The sequence below is a fragment of the Sipha flava genome, unplaced genomic scaffold (assembly GCF_003268045.1).
Source record: "Sipha flava isolate LNK unplaced genomic scaffold, YSA_version1 179_pilon_pilon, whole genome shotgun sequence".
In the NCBI taxonomy this organism is placed as follows: Eukaryota; Metazoa; Arthropoda; class Insecta; order Hemiptera; family Aphididae; genus Sipha; species Sipha flava.
In genome coordinates this window covers 400,389-420,403 of record NW_020272149.1, presented here as the reverse complement: position 1 = coordinate 420,403, position 20,015 = coordinate 400,389, and the positions used below count along the sequence as shown (strand labels likewise).

General features: G+C 26.3%; 1 protein-coding gene across 6 annotated transcripts in view; it reads left to right on the top strand.

The window, feature by feature from the left end:
• The window catches only part of LOC112680670 (5-hydroxytryptamine receptor 1), a 333,709-nt gene that overhangs the window by 112,708 nt on the left and 200,986 nt on the right, over nucleotides 1–20,015 (top strand). For 3 of the 6 annotated variants that reach the window (XM_025550841.1, XM_025550838.1, XM_025550840.1), the window contains exon 2: nucleotides 15,850–15,891. The exons of 2 other annotated variants lie outside the window; for them this stretch is intronic. The gene's annotated coding sequence lies outside the window, so the exon portion shown is untranslated. Of the gene's footprint in view, nucleotides 1–2,452; nucleotides 2,546–15,849; nucleotides 15,892–20,015 lie in introns of those variants that run through there. One more of the 6 variants, XM_025550839.1, reaches the window with a different exon arrangement.

Genomic DNA, 20,015 nt, shown 5'->3' with positions numbered 1-20,015 from the left:
TGTGTGTGTGTGTGTGTGTGTGTGTGTGTGTGTGTGTGTGTGTGTGTTTGTGCGTTCGCGCGCGCGCGTGCGTGCGTACGTGTATGTGTTTGAAAATTAAAAATCATTAATTACGTATCTAGAATTAAAAATAAAACCAATTAATTAAGTGTGTGGCAGCTCATTGATCAAATTCCAAAATCATTCCATTGTGTATCGTAAACAGACATAAATCAATTGATACCATTTTTAAGGCCACTGAGGCGTTTATACTATTGGTTATCAAACAAAAAGGTTTTAAAAAAGTCTAAGGCGAGTAACTAGTTCAATATGCTTTATAAATAAATTATTCATAGAAATTTAACCAAACTCTAAAAAAAAAAAATAAATAAAAAATATTACATAAAACTAAACAAGCGTATTTATTTGCAGACGTATGTGTATACACACTTTTAAATATCATGGATAAAAATCTATTTAACTCAATAGGTTACAGATTTTTAACAGTGTCATTCTATCACAGAAATCGAATAGTTTTGTACAATGTATTATTTTTGTAGGAATCAATTATATAAAAAGTTTTAAAAAAATATACTTATTAATTTGTATTTAAATTTAAATAATTAGTATAAATCATATAAGTAATAGACGTTTTAAGACGATTAAATGTTAAATATCGTTTAATAAATACCTAGTTAAACATAAAATAAAAATTAGTTACCATTAGTCATGTTAATTTTTATTACATTACGTGTTAGATTTTAACACAAAAACACAAATATATTTTATTTGTAAATTAATTATTTATTGATGTATACATATAATAAATCAAATTGATGATTAAGGTATTGTAAATATTTTAATAGAAAATTGATTGAAAAAGATCAATTTTTGTTTTGATAAAATATGTATAACTTTTTTTTTCAAGACAATTAAAACAACGGTAGGTAATTAAATATATATCATGAAATATTAAATAAAAAAACTGGTTCGTATATGAAAAATGTACAAATAAATACTAATGTATTTATTATTTTTTAACCATACAAAAATAAAATTATAAAAATAATAAAAATATTTTATACGGTTACCAATATTTTTCCCGAATTAAAATTTAAGAATGAACTTTAATACTAACTAAACTTTATTCTACAACCCATAAAACATTTAATGAAAATATATTTAAATTTACTTATACATTTGGTAAACATGACCACATTTATTCACAATTTTAAATTAATTAAAAACATTTTTTTTTTAAAAAGTATCAATCACGTCATGTATATTATATTAATTAATTGCTGTCACTGATACAACATATTATAAAACTAAAAAAGTACTACAAGGTCTAGCGAAGTAAGTCTGCAATAAAAAAAAAATTGGACGCGGAGTATGAATAAATAAAAATAAAAATATGTATTCATAAATTATAATAAATATAGTTACAATTTTTATAATGGAAATATTTATTTTTAAAAAGAAAAAAGCTTACCATAACTTTACATTTTAAACCTTGAAATCTGAAAACTGACGAGAAATGTATTAGTAGGTATAATATCACTATGATATTTTTTTTCTAGTCCTTTATTTAATACATTTTTTTTTCGAATCTGAGTTATACTTAAAAAGTTTCAATACCTATGTAAATTTACGAACTAGTACACAGATGGTATTTATAGGTGTCATTATTGTGATTTCCCATTAGTTCAGCGAAAAACTACAGAAAAACGCGACCATGGTGAGAATCCTGGTGATCATGGAACGTCACGGGTTCGATTCCTAGTGGAGAGGAAAAGTGTTTGCTTTATAATAAAGCTTTTTAATAATCCTGGAGATATGAGGTGTACACTGATTTTAATATTCCATGGAGGTCTTATAATTTAAAAATAAAAAATAAATGAACACGTTATTTTAAAATTGTTTATTTTTAACTAGGTGCACGTGGACTAAATATTTATAAGTACAATATGTTTGAAAAAGCGTGTTGCGATTGTTTGGGTTTGAAAAAAAAAACTTTCCAAAATATCATTGTATTATACCCAACAGCGTATACTAGGTACGACACTTGTCAAACTGTTATTATTGTTTGTGGAGCGAATGCTCATAATATATTGTAATACAACATAGATATGCGTTGAACTGAGCGCAGAGATAGTTCTGGTGTAAAATTCGTACTTTCGGGTTTCTATAATGTTACGCAAGTATTTTTCCTAAAAAACCTTGTACAACTGCAGCCTACACCAATTATCGTTCGAACGAATGCCATTGTGTATGATCTATTCGAATGATCGTGGATGCATAAAATCCAACGTATTTGACTGATATACATACGAGTGCTTTAAAACGACATAATATTGTGTTGTATGAATAACAAAAAATACTAATATTCCGATTCAAAACAAAATGTCTATTTAATACGAGTGATAATGAAATGAAACTTTAATTTTATATATATTTTCAGGGTACACCGTATGCACGCACGAAAAATAAAATAAAATTGTGTCTACCTTATTGCAAAGTGGAAAAAAAAATTGTTCTCATTGCATATAGTGGATTTTACGTTCAGGTATAAAGTATAAATAATTTAATTATTATCAGAGAAAAATCATTTATGCAAACACTTACAGCGTTTTAATATAAATTTTCGTTATGGCTAGAACTTTGTTCTACACTACGGTTTTATGTCATTTACGTATTAGTTGCAACGTAAAAAAAAAAGAAAAGAGTACCCAATCAATATAGACTTTTATACCATTAAGCGTGATATATTAAATGCTTAAATATTCCTAATAGTAAAACTGATGCTTTCATAATGTGCCGTAGTAAATTACGTAAAAGGAACGTCTACTTTTAGTTGAACTTAACGTTAAATACGAAACAATTGTTATCAATGACAATATAATATTGTGTATAAATCCACTGTATTTTTACACATAATATCCTTTTTAGATTTTTTCTTATTTTTTATATGTATATAAGTTTATAAATTCGATATTTTATAGAAATAATATCAAAAAGTTCTTTGTCCTAACCGTTACGAGGTTAATTATTTTCAATCTTTCAGAAACACTATCACATGAAACTATATTGTAAATTTCGTAATTTATTTTAATTCGTGGAGTACAAAAATAAAAAAAAAATGGATAATTATAATTATTATTTTTATACATAGTTTTTTGGACTAATTATTTGGATGTTTCGATTTCTTCTCATGAGCCGTGGTTAATGTTGCAATTAATTCGTGTTGTTTTACTTACGCAGACTGTAGGTACGCCATTATCGTGATAAATTGTTTTCATTTAAAAACGCATTTCTTAATGGTCCCGACTTTTCTAATACACGTTTTGTATTAAACATTGCCGTAAACAATACCTGCCCTTACACGTTGAACCTCTTATATAAGTTCTCTATAATAACAACAATAAACTATCTAGTTTTTAATTTAATTTAATTTAAGGCAGACTTCTTAGCTTAACGTGAGCAATATGTTTACCTATCGCCGAACATAATACAGGTTGACCGCAACTAATTTTACACTTGAAAATTAGTCGAGATTTAAATAAAATAAACATAAAATGAATTTTTGGTAACCATCGTGATTTTGAAAGATCCCATTTTTAGATATTATTTATAACTATTTATAGCTTTTATAACGAAACCGTGAATTAAAACAAATACATTTATGTTCAGAAAAACATTAAATATTAATTGTATAGAAATATTTAATTAATTTAATTTATTTTCTATAACAGATCATTTTATTAAATACCAAAAGTATGCTGTATTATATTTTTATAGTTATATTATGTATAGAAATATCAAGAAAAAGCATATTTTTTGTTATACTGTGTACATTATTTTATGTACATATAATATTGTTATTTGTATGCCAGAACCAAATTTTGTAATTTAACAGTGGAATATTAAGGGTTTTCAGCCGAAGGTCAATCTTAATATATTTTGTTAACGAGTGGTGGTTACTTGGCTAAAAGCAAATATGTACTTAGACTTGATGAACATTTTAAATAATTAACAACTATGAATTGCCAATCTTACCCCTTGTATCGATCTACATGATTAAATCAGTACTTCCGAGTTCTTTTAAATTTTTATCTGAATAGTATTTCGTTCGAATATAAAATATAACATAATATTACTGAATGTTTTTTGTGTACAACATGCCTACCATCAGATCGATGCGATTTTTCGTTCGTCCAGTTAATTTCATTTTCATTTTCAGTTCAATTCATCATTCTCACACCTTCGTTTTGAATTATACATCCAATTTCAAGTCAAACAACGCGCTGTAATTATTAACACAAGTTCCATACTATATAGTGATGTACTATGGAAGGAATAAACTTGCAAATTAAAAACGCGTCTGGCGAATCACATCCATCATTGATATTTATATTTACTTTTTTGTAATCCGGTGGTCAGATTAAATTATTTTGTTAGAAAAACACGTTTGGAAGAAATTTCTACCCGTTTGATCAGCATTACAACGAACACCAAAAACACTCTTTATCATTAATTTCTTGCAATTTCATCTAAAAATTATTTGATTTCTCATTGGAAATATGTGTTGTCATTTGGGTATCTTAGTAAATTGGCTATAGCGGAAATTAAATTCAGTATCGTTAATCAAATATTAAAATATTTAATTGATTATCACTCAAATTCGTTAAAATGCATTGGTCTTACCGAGCAGCTTCAGTATCGCATCAGTAATAATAAATACATTTTGACACATTCCACAGTGACAGATTCCTGGTTTCGTAATTATTGGAATTTTACTTTTTTTAATCCATCCCATATCCAATAAAATACCCAATGTTATTTGATTCCAATATCATTTATTTTATAATCAATACAGACGTGACCTGGTTGTGAAAAACATTTATTAATTTTCATGGTTTTCAAATTAAATGATACAACATAAATAAATCCGAAAATTACTAATTAAATATTATCCGCTGCTCGTTTATTACAATTTTCAGAGACTCGACAAAAATAAATATTTGCAAATACACATTTCACAAAAACATTGCATTACATCTTTGCATGGTATTCCGATTGAAAACTTAATCATAAACTTTAAAATGATATACAGCGAAAATTCACTTAATCGCATAACGGTGTTGATTATAATATGTTATGTTTGTTTTGATGTTGTGCTACAATGAACTTTTAAACGCACAACTCATAGTTATAAGCATTGTATTATGAGATATTATCGTAATAATATTATCATTTTTCTCTACTCGAGGTGAATCATGTTTCTCCCGTTCCTGGACTATTAGTGATGGCAGTCCCTCTCGTCGGGCACCAGTTGGCAACGGCGGACTTCATTTGTCACGGTTTTGAGTAGATGTGGCCTACGGCTTTTGAGATTCGCAAAGGGATTTCACACCACGCGAAAGCAGTTGCGCCTACATGACGGCGGAACGGCACCAGCTGCGCGTGTCTCGGATTACCGACGATTACTATCTTTGTTCGCCGATCCTTTGAAAATGCCGTTTGACGTCATAACACAACATTATGCTACTGTTCTGTAACGTGGTCGTGGGGGGAATTACCAGTTAAATATAATATATTTAGGGAAAGTTTTTTAGTCCTTTTGAATGTGTTCTGCCGTAGATCGGAAACGTAAAAGGAAATGATATTAATATTAAAAATAAATGCAGATCAGTTCGGATAGTTATTAAGGGTTAATATATAAAGTAACTTACGAATATGAATTTATACATTAAAACAATACGGAGTTCAGCACAACTACACTGGACGGCCGTTGGGGCCGAATTGCCGTGTCTTACATAAACGGCATTAGCCGTCGGACTTATTATAATGGTATACGATATATGCTTTAGTTGGAACGTAATGTCTACTCAACAATATACATGTAAATGTAGACTAATAACCATGTAACGATCGTTGCATTAAATTTCTCTTTTTTGAATTTACATTCATCTATTATTAATTTTTGAAATATATAAATATGAGCAATGTACGCGTGACTTGAGGATGATGGTCCAGTTGATGTAATCTTCAGACGACTGTCTCTTCTTTATCTTAGCTTGCTGATTTGTACTACCATAGTTGTTTAGACGATGTGGCCGAACTATGATTTTAAAAATGGTAAAAAAATTGTACCAACGTGAACTCCTGTCTGATGTTCACCTTTAACATTATCAAATTCTAGTTGATTAAATTCTTGTCAACCACTAAGTTGATGAAACCATAGACACTTTTGAAGTTAGTTTTTTTCTTGTAATTTTTAAACAATTCATAACATAATTTTTTTACAATTTTTTCTATAATTCATGATTTGATACAAAATAATTTTCTTTTTAAATATATTAATATATATATATATGTGTGTGTGTGTGTGTATTTTTAACTTTTCAGCGGGCGCGCCATTATTTGAAACAAGAGTAGTCGCGCGTTGTACATTTTACAACAGTCCTAATATGTTGAGATAATCGTACATATTATATATAATATAAAAAAATATAAAAATGTATATATTACATAGTGATATAAAACAATATTAAAAAATTTTTGTTTTTATTACCACCACAAAAATAAAAATTACTAAATAATAACTCAGGTACACTGAACGACGCGTTTTGTGTTTTACGTGGGTATACGGAATGGCGCGTGTTGTGTTTTGCGACAATACTATCAATACTTCATCGATTCTCTGCAATAAAGTGAACTGAAACACTCAAAAATAGTCTAAAACGTAGAAAATAACATTTCGGAGGAATACCCATGACCGCCGACAAGATAAAAATAGAATATAAGTTGAATAAGCAAATAGATATAAAACTGTTGTATTATTTACAACAGCGCGCCCGCTGGAAGGTTAAAAAGGACATAAAAAGAATAAATAGATAATATATATATATATATATATATATATATATATATATATATATATATTAAAATATAATAAAAATATAATATTTTCTTTTATTAAATCTCTCTTTTTCAATCGACAACATTTTTCGATATTTTTTCAAAAAATGACATACAAATTTTTCCATGTTCGGATTTTAATTAAAAAACCTTTACTATAAACTCGGTATTTTGAAAAGTGAATTTAATCATATTTGAAATTATATACCATTTTATTTTATCCAACCCATTAAAAATGTTGGTAGGCTTATTTTTTTTTAAGTTAGGTCAAAGTGAAACTATCTTAAGTTTTGTTGTGTGTTGAATATATCTACGTATGTAGGTTTATAGTTGAATTATATTTTCGTTTGGTTATAAAATATAAAATCCATTATTTATTTATTTTTTTTAAATGCCATTTCCGTAAGTCATTTATTCTGTACTTTTAATATGTCTACGTCATCTTTAAATAGCTTAGCTATCCCTGTGCTCATTGTGAAATATTAACTGATATAATGTGCAATGGAATCTATTTTTTTTATCAAATAAGTTATCTATAATTTCATGGTATTTAAATTTGGTACTTCATGTTTTTGAATAATGTAATAGATACTGTTGAAAGTCTAATATGCGATTATTTTATTGTATTTGTTTATGTCGTGTAAGCTATTTATTGGTTTGGTTCCTGGTTTTATATTTAATTTTAATTCAGTTTCTTTATAATGAAATGTAATTTTATTATATTTTAGATTTAAAATGTTATTAATTTTTTTCATTTAATATAATCCTATTTTTACTTGTGTACATACATGGTCAACTATTAGGCTTTATGATTTATTAGTATTGTTCTTATTTTTATTTGAAAAAATAAAGTGATTCCTAAAATGATAAGTTGTGAATTATTTATTATTTCAAGATAAAGTTCATTGTCGGGCTCAAATATTTTATATTTAATCATTTTTTTGTCTGTGACTGATGCGAATATTCCCGTATCTAATGAAAATGTTATAATTTCATAATTTATTTTTTTTCTATTATTTCAATATTTATTTTTTCTTTATTGTTGCAATTATAGCAAGATAGCAAGTACAAATCGCGTGGTTAAGTTTAGTCTTTTTGTCGTTATTTGGTGTTTTTTTAGTTTAATCGGTATAGACTCAGTTATCTGACAGAATATTCTTTTTTCTTTATTATATAATTATAGTTTCTTTGTATATGACCCATCATCCTACAGCAAAAACACCTTGGTAAACCTGGTTGATTTCTATGTTTGAAATCTATTTTTGGTATATGTTAAATATATATAGGTTGAGTAAAAAAAAAAAAAAAGGTTATGAAGTGCAGTTTTGATAATGTGTAAGTTGTACACGGTTATAAAAATATTGGAAATCGCTGCCCTTTTCATCGCATTAGTTACAGGCAGTGGCGGACTGAAGGGGTCAAGTTTGGCGCAGCTGCGTCAACTTTTTATTGGAGTGGTACCACCCGGCACCCTGTGTTAGTGGCGATGGCGTGGAATTACATGCTAATTATTTATAAGTAAATAATGTATACTAGACTTTTACAGCATATTCTACTAATTTGGTATTGACGGTACGAATTGTAAATTGTAATATATTAATTATTATAACCTAAACAGTATCTACATCTAAACAGGACCAAATACATAATTGTAGAAAGTATAATATTATTTGTATCATAATACGAGTAAATTTAGAAACCGAGAAGTGGAGGACAGCCCCATGGATTTGTGAGGTTTGACATTAGGTTCAAGGCCGTACCTGTGGGGGTTCAACTCTCCCTCCCACCTGAAATTGTTTAGCATTTTACACAAATTTAGAAATTTAACATCAGTTTTTTTAATTGAATACTTTAATTTTTTAAGGTATTCCTCCCATTCCCCGAAAATTTGTTCTGGGTACAACCTTGATAACAGGGTGGTGGTATATATTTAAATATGGAATTGTGTCATTTAAAATTTAAGTTCAGTCTGCCACTGGTTACAGGGACTATATTCGTGCATATGGTTTCGTGTTGGACCCGGATTGTAGAAGCTCAAGAGAATACTGCAAACGATTATCACCAATATTCATGACAATAACCAATTATGATGATTATTGGCCTACTTTCTCCAGCCACTGGAATATGTGGTCGTTATTTTTTAACACTCAAAACATCTATATCCGTTTTAAAGCGTCCATAAATGCAATATTGCTTTATAATAATTGATGGACATACGATATTAATTCGTTCGTTGAAAAAAAAAAACTAATTTTATCTACAAAAACTATGATTATTATTACTTTTATTTATATGTACTTCACTTTATACAGTTAATTTTTTCAATCACTGCACGGGAACGGTAGTTGATATGAATGTATCTACCCACAACTCCTTAAAGAATTACCCATTTCTGTGCATATACTTTTCAAGTATAATTAAAATGTTTGTTTGTCAATTACATAGAATTTAAGTAAAGAAGTGCAATCTTCTGATTATTTCCTGTTGAATATCATATTTTTTTTATTATTTTTTTTTTATTTTTTGTTTAAAAAGAAGTACCTATTTTTATGGTAATTTCAAAGTTGCTTCAGTACTTTCGGCTGTTAATGTGTACGATTATATATAAATATATATAATATACTAATCGATATTTTAATCAAATTACCTATGTAAAAATTATCTTATTTTAAGAATGTAGTTTATTTGAATATTTTTAGGACTTAAACTTTATAAAGGTTTTTTTTTTTAAGTATTTATATATTATGACAAACTAATTTAGTTATTTGAATAATTATTATAATAATTATTTTTAACTTTGAAAGAAAAGCAGACTTTTAGTTATTTTGAAGAATACTTTTAATGATTTAATATAATAACTATTTCCATAAAAATGAAAACTATATTTTGTAGTTACTTCTTTCAACATTGATATTTTTTAATTTTAATTTATTTTCAAAAATAAAACTTTATATTTAATTCAACTATAAAGTAGGATAACGATTATTATATATATATATATGGATCTAAATTATGTAATTAAATATGACATTCTTGTGTAGTTGTATAAACAATTATTATTTTATTTTAAACGGTGTTTCTAAATATTGCATCTTATCTAAAACCCATTTCATAATACAAGTATAAGATAACTATATTTATCATATCGCTTATATATTATTGATTCCTTAAAATAATAGAATATTTTTTTTATTTTAATAATTTTTAAATTTACATAAAATACTGAGCAAACTGATATGATAATTGGAGAAACTTTTTTTTCTGAAAATTAGACTCATATTATGGATTTTTTGTTTTTAATTGTATTCGTAATTCCTTTTATCATGGACAAAAAATCTTGCAAATGATGTCAAATTTATTAGATGGTGGAATTAAATACCTAGTAATAAGAAATAGTTCCATTGTATTTTTAATTTAATTAATTAATATAAATTCTTATTTTTATTCAGTCGGTTTGTTGCGAATACGAATTGGTTTTCAACAATTATTTTAACAATAGTTGTAAATACATTTTCTTTCAAAGAAAATAAATTAATGGGAATAATGGTGAATTCTTTTCCGAAGTATTTTATTATGACTTTTAAATTATTTTGAAAAATTATTTAGCAGTTGAAATATAAAGTAAATTTTATTTTCATAAAAGTTAGCCTGAAATTAGAAATACTGAGACCGGATCAATCATTCAAAAATTATACTTATTTCGATTTTTTTATTTTGTTGTCTACAAAACTTCTATATACATTTTATTACGAAATTAGATACAATGATTTAATATGAATATAAATAGAAACAAATTATTATTAATGTACTAAAGTTTCAAGATGTTGTTTATAATATAAGAATATAAATTATCAAAGATAAAAAAAATCAATAATATTTGAGATATTCGATAAATTATTTACAACACAATTATAATATTAATATTAATTATAATAATGTATTTTGTTTGGATAAAAATGAACATTTTCAGTGGTATATCATAAGTGTGTGACGTTAACATGTAAAACAGTTGAATTCAATATTAATAGAACAAAAAATTATTATATACGTTCGACGTTATCCTTGATATTCGAATGTTGAAGGAGATATATACCAACTGATAATGAATTTAATCTATTATTATATAGATAATATTTCATTGAGGATGGTAAATTATCAATCCTTTAGACAAATATTTTGATCTTTGTTTTTGTTATCAGCAAACACAAAAAACATAATATGATAACACAAGGTATCAATGTACAATATGTCTTCTACAATAACAGCAATCTAGTAGCATTTCCAGTACCGGGTAATAACTAAGTACCTATTTTGTCATAATTCGACCAACACGTAATTCTGGTCACATAAAATATCTTACGGAAATAAAAATATAAAAGAACATTACTTACCATTTAATTGTGCTAAAATAATTATTTACTTAAATAAAGTTTGTTTATGGATTCATGCTACAAGCAGTGCCGCAACTATCGGGTATGCAAGGTGTGCATTGCACATCGGCCCCCAAACCGTTATAGGCCCCACACAATATATTATTATGGATTTGGTTGTAGATATTTTAACTGAAGTAAATTGATAAATATAAAAAACAGATTTATCATATTATTAAATATTTATAATCAAATAAAAAACTCAACTACTAACTCGTTGTCAATGACCAAATGTAATACCATTAATTATAAATACTATTATATTACTAAAGTATTTATAATCCTATAGTAATATTAATTCATAGAATAGAAATAGCAAAAAATAATGCAGGTCATTTAAAATTAAAGATCCACTAGACTACCTTTCATAATATAAACACCGGTTAACATATTTTATTTATAGTGGGTAAATACTTTTTTGAAAAGATATTTAGGCCCCAAATTCAGATATGCATAATAGCCCCATAGTATGTAGTTGCGGCACTAGCTACAAAATTATAACAAATCATTCCATGGATTTGAAAAATAATACAAAACGAACTCGAGAATCCTTTATATTGAATATCGTTGTTAATTTTTCATAAAAAATTATTTAAGTTTTAATGGTCAAGACAATCAAGATTCACATTGAAGCGAAAAACTTTTGGTAACATCCAAAAACATATTGAGCTGAAAATCCGTTATTAATGATAGAAATATTGTTTGTAAAGATTTCGAACCAGAGTTAAATATACTTGTTTAAAGTATGAAGATGCCAAAATGATGTGCGTGAAGTTGGCCCCCCCCCTAAATCAAGCTAGAGACACCAAACCTCCACAGAGATTTTGCAATTAATTTGCTATAATTTGCTATGTAAATTTTAAATTTCAGAAATTGCATACCCGTGGCTATTGGGAAATTCATATTTTCCGTTCGAGGGGCCAACTTCACCACAACCCCCCAATTTTAAGCTAGCGACTCCAAACCTTCATAGACATTTTGCAATTAATTTGCTATAATTTGCTATGTTATTTTCAGAATTTGTGTAACTATGATTTTTCTGGAAATTAAGATAATCGTTTAAATACAAGTGTTTTCAACAAATTTTTCATCAAGAACAAAGTGTTACAAATGTAAAATTAATTGATTCAAGGTGCAATGTTTCATTTATTATAATTAATTTATTAAAAACTGCACCTTCTGTCATCGAAAGTATTGAATGCCCAAGAACAGAATGTAAGAATAATAGAAGAGAAATTTGCAATCCAACAGTTATACTGAAAATGAAGCATGATTTTTCCAATTTTCAAAACGCTCTGAATTAATATTTATCAGAATTACACTATGTATGCGTTGAAAATTGCGATGGAATAATAACATCTACAAAAGTCATTAAAAATCATTTATTAATTGAAACTGATATGATAGCTGATGGACATAAATTTTCATTAAATTATTTTCCGTTCGAGTTATGTGATCGTTCTGATAAGTAAGTTTAATACTGCATGTTAATTCTTATAATATTTAAAAATATATTATTGTTTTATAAATTACAGCTACCTATTAAGAATTTATAAAATAAATTAAATTATTAAAACATCAATGTTAAGCTTATTCACATATAATTACATTAAATGTTTAATTTGTTCATTGTAGGTATATTCTCCGAGGAATAGTTGCATATGAGTCTGAAAATTATATCGCGTATGTAAGATGAGCAGATAGATGTTGGCAAATACATAATGATTTAATTCAAAAAATTCAAAAAATTTCAAATCCTGAAAGAATTCATATAAATCTAAATCTAAATTTAATTATACATGTGAACATCTAAAATTGTTATTTTTAATAATTAGTAGTATTTTATACCTTATTTTTTTTTTTTAATAATTATTTTAAGTTAATTTTAAATAAATATAAGAAATATTTAAAAAACTAAATTGTTTGAGATATGTGTGTTAATGATTTATGATTAAAAAAAAAAAAAAATGTAAAAAAACAGTAATAAACTATTTATAATTAAATTTATTACTTGAATATAGGATAACTTATAAAGATTTTGTATAATTTAATTCTAAAACGAAGTTAAAAAATAATTAGGAATTCTATTCTAAAGTATTACTATAGGTGAAAAGTAATATTGGCTTTTTTGACAAAATTAAGTTTACTTCGGTTTTAATGGTAGAAATATAGAAAGAAGACATCAAAAATGTTACTTAAATTAATTCTAATATTAAAACTTTTTGAAAATGGGGGGGGGGGTGTATATAGGAATTATTTGAAAAATATGAGTTTGTTTTCTTCAAAACGTTTTACATTAAATATTAATTAAAACATTTTTTAGTCTTTCAGAATGAATTTAAAATGAATATATTATATACACAGAGTGTTATAAAATTATTGAGTGTGTTCGATCACTTTTTTGTTTAATATATTTATAAAGTAAAAGAGGAATGTATTTGAATTGCAAAAAGATTAGTTTAATTTATATATACAATTTTGACCAGAAAGAATGCTCTGAGACTTAAAAACCTAGTACTCTTCAAATTAATCTAAAACACTCTGATTGGATGAGAAGGTACACGTAAAATTTTAATCATACAAGTGTTTTTACTTGATAACTAATAAATATAATAATTTGCACAGTTTGAGAACCACTTATTTAATCAATTATAGCCAAATTATTTTGAATTTTTATTAAACAGACCGCCAAAGGAACGTTGATGTACGATAATGTGTAAAAAACAAAATCAATCAATTATTGTTCAATTTCCATGAATGGTAATTATTATTACAAAATGGTTTTATTTTTTGCTTTTTACATATTTTTTAAATATTATTATTGGGTCCTATTATAGGCTGGAGCTATGAGCCCGTGAATTTGATGCACGTAATATACACGGTTATTGCAGCACTGATTCTGATATGTTATGATTATAGATATAAATAAATTATTGTTATATTGTACATCCGATTATTTTCATCATCTTACAACGGGAAATATTCTATGAATCTAAAATATATATATTTTTGTAAATATTAACACTCATATTTAAATATCACATTTCCTTCATAACTCTAAATTTATTACACTAAACCACTAAGGCTTTTTTTAAATTCTCAACATTTTTTGAAGTTATACAGGCGTGATTTAAGTATACCAAGTCAAAAATGTTTTCTCGGAAAAACCATGGGTATGCAAATTCTGAAAACTACAGAGCAAATTATAGCAAATTAATTGCAAAATATTTGTGAAGGTTTGGAGTCACTAGCTTGATTTAGGGGGGCCAACTTCACGTACATGCCAAAATGACCATAAAAATGTGATAGAAAAATAATAAAATAGAATGTTAAATGTTGGTAGTAATTAAATTGTTTGTAGAATATCAATAAGAACATAAATTATTTTATTCAAAAAAACATATAATAATATATAATATTTATTTCCAAATATTTAATTTATTTTTTATCATTACTTTTAAACTCTTAGTTATACATTTGCTAGATTATTAGTAGTGTATTACATTAGTACAATGTCACTCGCAGGGGATGCTAGGACGGACCACGGCCCCCGCTTCTTTATATAATTATTTTTTTAGCAATTTATTGGATTTATTTGCATTGTATATAACAGTCTTGGAAAGCAATAAGGAGGACTTATAATATGACACAAAATTGTTCGTCAATTTTCAATATCACAAGGTGTTCGGTATTTGATTTCAATCGTGGATGTAGGTTCATATGATGGAGTAATTCTATGGTCCATATACAGTTGTGATATTAACTGCCCCCCCCCCCTTCGAGAAAAAATTCTGCGGAGGACCTTGCATTTATATACTTGTAATACGATGTAACTATTTATATAATAAAATATTTAGTGATAATATTAATTAAATAAGAAAAAATGATTTCAAATACTATGGTAATATTATAGAATATCGATACGTATATTATGAGTGTTATAAATTGGATAACACGGACAATCCCATCTTAAGCAGGGTTGTAATAAACTCATAACGTGTGCATTTTGGACCTGTTGATTTTAAAAATAAATTTTAAACATTTAGGAATCACTCTAGCCTTTCATATCTATAGTAAGATTGAAGAAGTTTCAATTAAAAAAATTACGCATAAGATAACAAAAATATTTATGTGTGGTATATTATATCAAATAATTAAACAATTAAAATATAAAATTTTGATCCTGTATAGTTGTCAAAATAATTTTACTTCGAAAAGTTTTATAAAAGTTCAATAAGTGTTTCCTGTGAAAAACTGCATCTTCACGTATTCCAGTTTAATTACAATGTCGTTTTGCATTAGTAAATGACTGAATTGGGAAAAATACCAAATGCATACACATTTTAATCGATAGTTTTTATTATTGACCAGAGTTTACGAATATATTAATTATTATACATATATTAGATTATATCCGTTTGAAGTTACATACATTTACTTGCCAGATTAAATTTTTTCTATCATTTGTTACTGTTTTATGAGCACATCTCTAATGCATGTGTTTGTATGAATGTTTTAGATTGACATATACGGCTAACCTTTGGAAGTATACGGATATCAGGTAATATGATATTATGAATTTAACTGCTATGTTACATAAATCAACTGAAAATATTTATAAAGTTATATTTTAAAGGGGTATTTAAGTAATGAAATCTAAATGTTTATAAAAGTTTTCATCTTAAGATATACGTGCTTTCGAACATGTATAACAACGAAAATAAAGCTTGAATATTTAAGTAAGTTTTAATCTACTCGTAACTTAAGCATTTTGGTCAAAAGGTTCTATGACGTTTAGATAAATAACCATTTAAAGGGTTATGATGATATTTGTTTTTTTCACATATTATTTTTCGTATTTAACCTTGTATTTTATAAGTATAATATTGTAGACGTTAAAATAACGTAGCCTACCCTCCTATCAGAGCATAACCCATTTATCGACCAGTTTATATAAAAATAAAAATATAAAAAAAAAAAAATAAATAAATAAAATAATTCCCACATGATAAATATACTAAAACCACTACTGTGCATGAATATGGCTATGACAAAAGTTACCGATTGTTATTACTTTTATTATTCTGGTTGGCTGTAAAATTGAACATTCGTAAATAATATGTAAGACTCAGGTGATATTTATGCATCGGTTATATGTGAACTCAATGGGAAAAACGATGCAAACATTTCATATATTTTCCATAAAAAATAAAATATTTCATTCGTGATATTATCATGTGTCTTATAATAGTACAATACTATACTTTATTTTTGTTATTTTTATAAGTAAAACATGTAAATCAATGCACATAAATATATTTTTTTTTCATTATTATTTATTTGTGAATGGATGTAATCTGACCAAAAAGTTTACTGGAGTATTACAATCATAACATTTAATCGAACAACCGGAAAATACTACAAAAAAGATATTATTACGATGCAAATAGAAATATTTAAACCATTACAAAGATAATCTAAATAATATTGTAGCCCTGAATTCATAAATAAAATTATAGATTATTTTAATTTTTCGTTTTAATAAAACTATTAAATCATTTTCATCCACAGCATGTAACGTAAATTCCCTATTTTCAATGCATTAGGAAGTTCTTGAGTTCTGGTAATTTATACGTTCCCAAAAAATATTGATAACAATTACTATACTTTGGGGAGTTTTAAAGATTTTTTTTTAGATTTGGAGTGAAGAATTAAAATATAAAAATATGTGTATTTAAATATGGTTTTATTTTTTACATAAAAGTTAAATTTTGAAGAATTTTAAAAATAAAATGTTTGAGATTATTGATTTTGTTTATATTATGTATTTGGGAAAATATATAAAATTATTATGGTACTATAGATTCGTATTATAGTTATATAACTTTTTTTCGTTTAATTTTTTTTTGGAAATAACTATACAATATATTGGAAAGTAAAAAAAAACAATGTTCGCTGTGTTTACATACAATTTAATGTATGTTCTTGTAACAAAACTGATTATATATGAATTGTAGTAAATTGTAATCTTCTAATATTTCAATGGTATAGGTACTTTGATACATAAATAATTCTTACATAAGTTCCAAAACCGAAAAATAAGATAATAATAATATTTAAGTTAAAAAACTTAAATAATACGAGTTTTATAATATATCACCATTGCTGCTGCAAAACACTATATAAAACTTAATAATGTAGGTATTTATAAATGTTGTAGTGAAATTACCAAAACGTTTAATCAATATGGTGAAAAAAAATTAACAATAAAAACCACCGGTGATGGTCATCCAACTCCTTCCTTAAACCCATCAATGTATTGGTGTTATTATTTCTCGTGATTTATCGAGTAAATCGAAAATGTACTTAAGATTGATGAATATATATGATTTTTATTTTTACATAAGTTTGATTAGGGACCAACAGTTTTATTTCATTTTATTATTAAAGACAACAATAAATTACCATAATGAATATTCTATTGGGTGTAAAAAAAAATTACATGTAGGAATTGAAGACATTTAGTTGTATGAACATATTATTTGGGTAAAAATATAATGATTATAAGACTGAGGCTATGGACAAAATAAACTGTTACGTACAGATAATCATAATCGAAAATTCATTTTTCATTTTGTTAATTGTCTCTATATTATTTGAAATATAATAAAATAATTCTAAATAAAGTAACCAAAGCACCATTATCACGACTAGGATATAATATATAATTTACTGTTTCATATTTCACTACTTTTCTAGAACATTTAATAGGTCACATTATTATTATATACGTTGGCTGGTTCCATGAATAGTATACTATATCTTATGTATATTAATGTTGAGTAATCGTGTTATGAATGTGATACGTTGTTACACGATTAATTTTCAAAACCAATTAAAATAGTTATTTCCGTTTTCGTAATTAATACTATATCATTATTATTTTGTGTTTATTAATTTTTCAAAACTTCAAAATTAATTGTACACGGTTTTGTTCACTATACGTTTAATAATTATATTTTCTCGATTGCATTCGATTTTTGGTATATGTTGGGTAGGAAGCAAAGTTCCCCAAATATGTAAATAATCATCTACCTAAACAGGTTTTCTTACTTTTCTCCATTGGTGTTGATTTGAACTTTATATTACTAAAAAAATAATGATTAAACACGTTTTAGATCTCTGAAAGAGGAATAAACTTTAACGATTGATCACTTGTATACATTATAATTACTGTATAAAATTAAATTCGAACGTATAAATATTAAATTATATGTAATGTATTCAAGTCAAAAGCAATGTACATAAATTATTATTTAGTTAAATATTTAATAATTTTACATTATTGTGAAAATTGTTGCTTAGAAAAAAAAAAAAAAGATTAATGATACCTAAATATTGCGTGGGTGTGTTGCTATGCAAAATGTATATTTTATTTTGTAGTACCAATATGGTTTTGAATTTGACCATTAAAGTTTAAATCGAAAATTTGTATAAAAGTTTAAAAAATTTACTCATATTTTGTAGCTTAATAAAATAAAATCTCCAAAATTGCACAAAACAGTCATATTAGTTATAGACTAACAATACTACTGACTTACTAGCCATCTCCTCAAAAAATTAAAAATTAATTCCCATCTGAGTTAAAAACGCCCGAATCTTTCTTCATTCTAATAGCAAAGCTACGACATCGTAAAATTAAAGCAATAAAACAAAAAAAAAAAAAAATAATAAAATCTGTAATATTTGTAACCCAACGGACAATTTTTTTTATTATTATTTTTTCTTTTTTGGCGCATATTATTTCTATAAGTACTCGGTGGAAGTTTTTGGACTCAAACCCCCAACAATTGGCAATTGTGCATGTGCTCATGGTTTGAGTTGCACATTATTATTTAAATGTCAATGAGCATAATTTTATTCGAATCAACTGCCGACGGCGTGCCAGCAACGTGGACACTTACCTTCACGCAATTTAGGGTAGGGACGTGTTATTTTACAATAATTACATTACGAACGTAATATATCAGAGCAGATGAATATTATCGTGATTTTGTTCGTGTCCAATTGTTTGAACGTTAACGGATTTTTACACATGTGCGTGATTTGTTTAGTTGATGTGAGTGGGAGGATATCTTGTTGCCCTCTAAGGGTCTTTATTATCCGGTAACCTATTAATGAAATTTGGAAATATTGCGAACACGCGTGGGGATTTTGATCTATTTTTTATACCACGAGTATACCTCTCCGCATACTCAATTACTTCGGTGAAATTAAAATAAATATTATTATTTTTCCCCTCAGAATTCCGTTGGAAAAATGCATACTGCGTGATTTACGTAGTTCTCAAACAATATGCCTAATTATACCAGAGAAAGTAATTGTTGTCGTAAGACCTAATAGGAGAGAAATACTCGAAGCAAATATCTATGATATGTGGATTGCTTTATGGCACGAACCTTACTTAACCTTCTATGTGCATACATAAATCGGTCTCGATTTAATAAATTAATGTAATTCTAGCACCGTATGAGTTAGGTTCATCACAGTGACATATTAGTTACACATATTAGTTACACAGGACTGCTTAACCATAACGGTATACGAGCTTATTGATAAACATATGAACTGATTTGATAGTTAATAAACAGTAAAATTATTAAACCTAACCAGCATGGCCTGATT